Raw genomic sequence first — 8,838 nt, forward strand, 5'->3', positions numbered from 1 at the left:
ATTGTCGAGTTGAACATGTTGGGACATGTTCTTACATTAGTTACCAAGTTATATTAATGATTAAACAGGTTGCATGTATCCTACATTGCTAATTATGCGTTAATTTGGATTTAAGCATTCTGTTGACTTTTTAAAGTGTACTTTGACTCGACAATTAACATGGTTAGAGTGAGAATCTGATAATACCCTTTTAGGGGATTGTTACCCACATAATTACCTACTTATAGGTATTTTTAATTCGAGATATTACTGAGTGATTATGAACTAATCTTGAAGTCAAACCTAAATTACGACGGTTTGACTTTTAGTTAAACAACTAAGCTAAAAGGGATTAAAAAGGATTAAGGACACTTACAAAGGTCCTAATTCGGGTTAGAGACTTAATGAGAACTTGTTGCTGTCCAGAAAAGCTCCAGAGAAGTCTTGAACCAAAGTCCCAAGTGAGCAAGTGAATATGGTTACAACACAAGTCCTTATATAGTGAACTATAAGGTCCAAGATCATGCCAAGCTAGCCTAGAATGGTTACAAGATCAACCCAAGTGTCCCTAATAGGCTAAATACTGCCTAGCAAGTCCCTGGTTTCGAAAACCATTCATGAGAGGCGGTGCAACAGGCTGAATAGGCAGCTGTCCATTTTCTGCTGCCAGCGACTGGCTTACGGACCGTAAGCCTAAGCTCTTGCGGTCCGTATACTCCTCTTGCGGACCGTATGCTTGAATGGTTGCGGTCCCTAACCGCCTTTGCTGAAATCGCCCAGGTATGCATCTTACGGACCGTAAGCCTAGGGCCTTGCGGTCCGTAACCGGTGGCCAGAAGACAAAAATTTTTACAAACTTCAAGCCTTGACCATGCAACTTCGTGGACTCCGAATCTCATGCCATTTTTTCCAGTTGGGGGACCAGTTTGCTCAGCCATTGCATGCTTAGCATGCTTTTACAATCCTTGGCATCTTGTAACAACTTAAAGTGACGGAAAATTTCCAAGTTTAAAACCTTGGATTCTTACAAAGGCTAAACATGTTTTATTAAGTTAGTTCCAATCTTTCTTAGACAAGAATTTAATCAGGATTTTAGTAGTAATATCCTTAATGACCCAATTTCCATATAAAAGATGGAATTTATTTATTTAGGAACAACCGGTTAGTATATAACAGATGTTTGTCAAACAATTTAAGGATCTTGGGATTTTATAATTTGGGTCGTTCAGAGGTATTTTAATAACATGTCGACCTTGGGTCGTTCAGAGGTATTTTAATAACATGACGCCCTTTTCAAATCCTACCATACATCTTTACTTGATCCGGGTTCCTGACACGTTTGTCCCTCATGACACGTGTCTTTATTTTATTGGGTACGAATTTTCGAGGTGTTACGTCCTCACCCCCTTAAAAGAAATCTCAACCTCGAGATTTATTGAAATAATTGAGGGTATTTCTCTTTCATTGTGGACTCTAACTCCCACGTATAATCGGGACCTCTACGGCCATCCCATTTGACCTTGACAATAGGCACATACTTCCTTCGAAGCTTCTTTACCTGTCGATCCTCAATCGACACAGGTTTTTCCACAAATTTCAAGCTCTCGTATATATGCACATCTGTGTGTGGGATGACTAGTGATTCATCAGCTAGACATTTCTTCAGATTGCAGATGTGGAACACATTGTGAATACCACTGAGCTCTTCAGGTAAGTTCAACTTGTAAGCCACTGACCCAACACATTCGATAATCTCGAATGGTCCTATATACCTTGGGCTTAACTTACCTTTCTTTCCGAATTGCATCACCCCTTTCCAGGGTGACACTTTGAGCAAAACTTTATCGCCAACCTCAAACTTGAGGGGTTTTCGCCTTCTATCAGCATAGCTCTTCTGCCTATCTCGGGCAGCTTTCAGGCGGTCTCGAATCTGGACAATCTTGTCCGTTGTCTCAAAGACTAACTCAGGACCTGATAATTGAGTGTCTCCTACTTCTACCCAACAAATGGGCGTTCTGCACTTTCTACCATATAATGCCTCAAAAGGTGCAGCCTGAATGCTGGTATGATAGCTATTATTATAGGAGAACTCGACCAAAGGTAGGTGCTTATCCTTGCTACCTCCTAAATCAATCACACATGCACGAAGCATGTCTTCCAAAGTCTGGATGGTATGCTCACTCTGCCCATCCGTCTAAGGATGGTAAGCTGTACTAAAGTTCAATTGCGTCCCCGGAGACTGTTGGAAACTCTTCCAAAAATGCGAAGTGTACCTAGTATCCCTATCAGAGATAATAGACACTGGTACCCCATGCAAGGATACGATTTTATCAACATACAGTTGGGCCAACATGTCCGAACTGTAAGTTTCCTTAATGGGTAGGAAATGAGCTGACTTAGTCAGTCTGTCAACTATAACCCATATAGTATCATTTCCCTTCTGTGTTTTAGGCAACTTGGTGATGAAATCCATCGTCACCATTTCCCATTTCCAAGTGGGAATTTCAGGTTGTTGTAGCAAACCTGACGGCTTCTGATGCTCAGCCTTGACTTGAGCACACGTCAGACATTTGGCTACATGGGTGGCTATAGACTTCTTCAAGCCTATCTACCAATAATTTGCCTTCACATCCTGGTACATCTTATCCGCTCCAGAATGAACGGAATATCTGGAACTGTGGGCTTCCTGAAGGATAACGTCTCAAAGTCCTCCATAAACAGGAACCCATATTCTTCCATTTAATCTCAGGATTCCGTCTTTGCCATAGGATAATTGTTCTTCAGTTACTCCTAGCTTTTCATTAGGATAGTTAGCTTCTGACACAGCTTCCTTCTGTGCAGCTAACAACCTTCATTCAGACTATTCTTGATTTCAATGCTCTTGGCATTGATTCTGATTGGCTTCACTCTTTCTTTTCTGCTCAAGGCATCTGCGACTACATTGGTCTTGCCCGGATGGTATCTTATTTCACAATCAAAATCGTTCAGAGTTTCCATCCAGCGTCGCTGCCTCATGTTCAAATCCTTCTGATTAAACAGATGCTGAAGGCTTTTGTGATCAGAATAGATCACACATTTAGTTCCATACAGGTAATGCCTCCAAAGCTTAAGTGCAAATACAACGGCACCCAACTCCAAGTCATGGGTGGTGTAATTCTTCTCGTGCGCCTTTAGCTGTCGTGAAGCATAGGCAATGACTTTGCCTTTCTGCATTAACACACAACCCATCCCGGCGTGTGTTGCATCACAATATACTACAAACTCCTCAATCCCATCAGGCAATGTCAACACAGGAGCATTGCTCAACTTCTGCTTCAAAATATCGAATGACTCTTGCTGCTTAGGCCCCCAATTGAACTTGCTATTCTTGCGAGTTAAAAGACTCAGGGGTGCTACAATTCTTGAGAAATTCTCGATAAAGCGTCTGTAGTATCCTGCCAATCCTAGGAAACTGCGAATCTCAGTAGGCGTCTTTGGATCCTACCAATTCATGACAGCTTCAACCTTAGCGGGATCCACTTGGATACCACGCTCACTCACGACGTGTCCAAGAAATTGGACTTCTCGAAGCCAAAACTCGAATTTAGAAAATTTTGCATAGAGCTTTTCTTGATGAAGCAATTTAAGGATACATCGAAGATGCTTCTCGTGGTCAGCTTGACTTTTCGAGTAGATGAGAATGTCGTCAATAAAGACGATGACAAATTTATCTAGATAAGGCTTGCAGACGCGATTCATGAGATCCATGAATGCGGCAGGTGCGTTAGTGAGCCCAAAAGGCATCACTAGGAACTCGTAATGACCATAACGAGTCCTGAACGCAGTTTTGTGCACATCTTCATCCTTGACCTTAGATCAATCTTGGAAAAATAGCTTGCTCCTTGAAGCTGATCGAACAAATCGTCGATCCTGGGCAGAGGATACCTATTCTTTATAGTGACCTTATTAAGCTCACGGTAATCGATGCACAAACGCATCGAACCATCTTTCTTTTTGACAAACAAGATCGGTGCTCCCCAAGGAGACGAACTAGGTCTAATAAAACCTTTGGCTAGCAGATCATCTAGCTGCGTCCTTAATTCCTTCATTTTTGTTGGTGCCAATCTATATGGTGCTCTTGCAATGGGAGCTGCTCCTGGAATGATGTCGATTCTGAACTCCACTTGTCTATCTGGTGGCAAACCAGGTAGTTCTTCCGGGAAAACTTCAGGGTAGTCAGAGATGACTGGAATATCTTCAATCTTGGGTTTCTCCTCACCAATGGATACCTGTGCCATATAAATGACACAACCCTTCTTCAAACATTTGGATTTCTTTAGCATAGCTACTTACTCAGGCAATCCATGTTGAGTATCTCCTTGAATGGTAAGTGGTTCACCAGACGGAGTCTTGATCACCACTTGTTTCTTATTGCACATGATCTGGGCTTGGTTATGCGATAACCAATCCATACCCAACACTATATCGAAACCGGCTAGCTTAAAGGGTAACAGAGATAAAGGAAAAGAGTGGTTCCTAATGGATATGACACATCCATCTAACACAGTCGAAACTGTTTCCATTGTTCCATCAGCTAATTCTACCTCATAATTCACACTTAAGGCTTTAACAGGCAATTTTAACAATTCACAAAACTTATTATCCACAAAGGATTTATCTGCTCCAGAATCAAATAATACTCTTGCGAAAACATCATTAATGAGAAATGTACCGGTTATGACATTGTCGTTCTGGATGGCCTCCTGAACATTCATCTGAAAGACCCTGGCGTTGGTCTTCTTCCCATCTTCAGCCTTTTTCACCAGCTTTGGGCAGTTGGTTTTGATATGCCCTTTTTCATTGCAACTATAACAAGTTGCATCTTTCAGCGTTTTGCATTCGAGAGTCCTGTGCTCAGTGGACTTGCAAATCCCACATCCCTTAGGCTGGGATTGGGATTTCTGCTCAAACCTGCACTTCCCAAAATGATGCTTCTTGCAGATCTTTCACTTTGGCCTATCACTTGACTGTTGATCACCCTTCTTGGATCCCGACCCTTTCTTGTGGTCGTTGTTTCCCTTTCGCTTCTTATCTGAGCGTCGTGAACCATCATCTTCACGCTTTCTCTTCTCGGTGTCAGCATTTCTCAATGATCTTTGTCTCACTGCATCCATAGTGAGAGACAGAGATATATCAGCTACGGATCTAAATGTAGCGGGCCGAGAGGCCTTCACACTAGCTTTGATTTCTGGGGCTAAACCCCCAATGAAACGTGCGATCCTTTTGGGTTCCGGGGTCACAAGGTACGGAACCAATCTTGACAGGGTGTTGAAACTTGTGAGATAAGTCTGGCAATCCAGGTTCTTCATGACCAGTGATAGGAAATCAGATTCTATCTTCTCAACCTCATGCTGAGGGCAATAATTTTCCTTGATAAGAGCAACAAATTGCTCCCAAGACATGTTGTACAAAGCAACCTTCCCAGAGGCTTGGATCAACGACCTCCACCACGCTAGGGCTTCACCCTTAAATGACTGGGATGCAAACTTAACCATATCCCTCTCAGCACAACCACTAATGTCCACAACAGTGTCCATTTCATCCAGCCAAGTCATGCAGTCTACTGCCCCTTTCTCCCCAGTAAAATCCCGGGGTTTACAAGACACAAAATATTTATACGTGCAACCCTTAGCACGTGGGGCATCATCGAACACAATCTTCTTGGGGTGAACACTGTTTTCATTTGAAGAATGTCGGTCATCATCCTTCTGAGACTTAGGTAGGGTAGGTGGTGGTTTGCTGTGAGCCTCAGAATGCGTTTTTGGTTTGGAATGAGGTGTAGACAGGGTTCTACTTCGGGTCCCAGAGGACTCAATGTACTGTCTATCTAAAGCTTTTGTAACTGCATCATCCACTAATTCTTGAAGCTCCGCTCTAGTTAACTGAATTCTGGCATTATCGTGGTTTTCCACCGGATGGCTATTCACTTCATCCGACCCAGCCATGTAGCTACATTTAAAATTTAATGGGCAAGGTTTTAATTAGAGGGTTTTACAACATTTTATATTCTATTAACCATGGTTTTAAATTGCCATTTTAGTTAATTTATTAAAATTTTAGGATTTTATTATTACCCTAAAATATATTAATTAATAGCACATAAGGCCTAGTCACAAGGACAATTTATTTTAATTATAAACCCGGAATTTTACAAAATCCCGGTATTCAGGTTTGAACCACAGTCCGTCACCTGTTATTGACAGGGAGTCATAAGCTACCACTGTCCCTAGTCCCGGGGGGCATTTAATTATTGCCCACAGGCACTTCGTCCACAAGGGGCGGTTATAAAATTAAGGGAATTTAAATTAACCCTTTATAAAGGATGGCCTGTGTGACTTTACTGATTCCAAGAATGTCAACATACTAACAGATGTTAACAATAATTGGAATCTATTATGTGGGTCCTACCATCTTGGCCCTGTCTGCAACAACATATAGGCTAGGTTTTACCTCTAAGATTTCTAATTAACGCAGAATAGTCCTAAATTGAGATGTTAATATGGATCTTAATCTAATTATGGAACTACCATTTTGGCCTTGTTTTATGATAACATTTGGCTAGGTCTTTGTCCCTTTTTAAATTTTTACCATTTTAATTATGATGGCAGATCTTTTAATTATTTTCATTTATTTTTCATGTTATATGCACATAATTAACAAAAATAAATAAAAATGAAAATTTAACTAAAACATCTCATAAATTGTTTAAACCAGTACATCATTCGCCCTAAACGGGACTTCTACGAAAATAAATGCCCACGCAGGGGTGGAAAATCAAAACAAACCCACGCAGGGGTTAACTGAAAGACATGCCCACGCAGGGGCAGAATACCAAATGACAAGCCCACGCAGGGGCTGAGTACTAAAGCAAAAAGTCCACGCAGGGACTTGATTACAATTAAAATAAATAAACAACAAAAAGATCTTCAATGACCCCTCCTCTTGGACTTCCCTTTGAGTAGGTCCGACAGACCCTTAAAGAAGCCTCGGTTGCTTTCCCGTACCGTTCGAATTTCCTCTTCACAGTGGTCCAATCTATCGAGGACGTCTTGCTGGCGCTCGGGCGGGATCAGCTGCGGCTGCGGCGGCTGATACAGAGGTTGAGGAGGTGGCGGACGCTGGTACCCATAAGTTGGGTAACCAGTGGTCCAAAGACCACCATAGGGTCCCTCTGGGTGACAAGCGTTGTAGTCCAATGCCTCCTGATATAGGTCCACATTGGCATAGTCATAATGGGTATGCGTCGGCTGCTCGAAAGGGTTATATGCCGATGAACCGGCGTATGCAGGTATTGGGTTATCAAACCCAACGGAGGTGCCATAGGCACTGAGTTGACCTCTAGAATGGGGTTTGATGGACCCCCCATTTGTGGTTCTTCTTCCTCTTGGAGTGGCGGATAATGACTGCCACTCGAGGGATGGGGAGTACTGATGCGGACTCCCCCTCGCACGAACATCCGTGCGTTTGACCTTCTCCGCCTCGCTGGCTCCGGAGGCGGTTGTTGCTCCACTGGTGGTGGTGGTGGCGGAGTGACTGCCACGAAACGAGAATCCTGGGAAGGATCCTGTTGCTGTTGTTGCTGCTGCTGCTGATAAGGAGACGAGTGCTCGGACGGGGTGAAATACCAGTCCCACTGTTTGAACCTCTCATGCTAACTGTCGGGACCACGATAAGGTGATCCGTGAAAGGATGACCCATCGGAGATTTCGATGGGGTGGTTCGGTGTTTTGGACGCAGGCTCCACAGGATCTGTGTCTTCGTCCATGTCGTCCGTGGGATCCCCCGAGAAGTGATCCTCAGGTCCTAGTGGATTAAAACCCACAGGTTCTGGAAGGTAGTTAGCCGGGTTGAACCGGCTTTGAAATGCGGGGGTAGGGTCACCAAAAGAGTGGTGAGAGTTGGACCTCTGTAAGGGTATGAAAGAAGATGGTTGGTTGTTGGGCTCGTTCTCTGATTGGGGCCCAGAAGAATGTTGATACGAAGGTGAGGAACTGAGAGAGACTGACCGCCCCCCTGGTTCAACGTAGAGCCTCCATGGCTCCTGCGGGCTAGTACTCATGGTGATGGAAGGCGTTCGCCGGTGTGAGGGCCCGGCTTCATGATCGTAACCCATAACTGGGCCTTTGCCACGTCCTCTCAGAAATCTCGGCGGCATTTTCGACCTGCAAACATGGTTAAGATAACGACCAAAAATATATAAAAATAAAAGACCAAATAACAAAACAAAACAGAGTTTGTCCTATGCTCGATGTCTAGACTCGGAACTCGAAAAATGCGCAATTCGTGCACTGACATTAAACACAAAATGCTAGTGTTTAATTCACTCAGTATTGGCTCTGATACCAACCTGTCACACCCCTAATTTCCACGTGTCACCGGTGGGCCCGGTGGGGGAGTATCGTGACGTAGTTGATATCATCATAGTCAAACAACACAAATTATAATGCACAGCGGAAGCAATAAAATAGATTTATTTCAACCATATAAAATGTAATATCCAGTATCACATAGTAGCTGAAATAGATCCACAGGCGGATCAATATAAAGAGGAAATTGTTCAACAGATGAATGGCATCCCAAGCTTGCGAGACTCTAACGATGCTAAGGAGTAGCCAGCCTATTACGTGTAGAACCTGCACTTAATCTTTTTGGGGAAAATACGTCAGTTTACACTGGTAAATACAATTTAACTGACTCATTTTGAAAATCTTTTAAAAATTGATTTGAATGCACATGGCACAAAACTTTTTATAACTTAGGATAATTAATTAAATCTAATCTTGTAAAAGAATTACATGTTTGTTATGCGTTCAGTCGCCT

This window comes from Helianthus annuus, chromosome 8 (genome assembly GCF_002127325.2).
Source record: "Helianthus annuus cultivar XRQ/B chromosome 8, HanXRQr2.0-SUNRISE, whole genome shotgun sequence".
In the NCBI taxonomy this organism is placed as follows: Eukaryota; Viridiplantae; Streptophyta; class Magnoliopsida; order Asterales; family Asteraceae; genus Helianthus; species Helianthus annuus.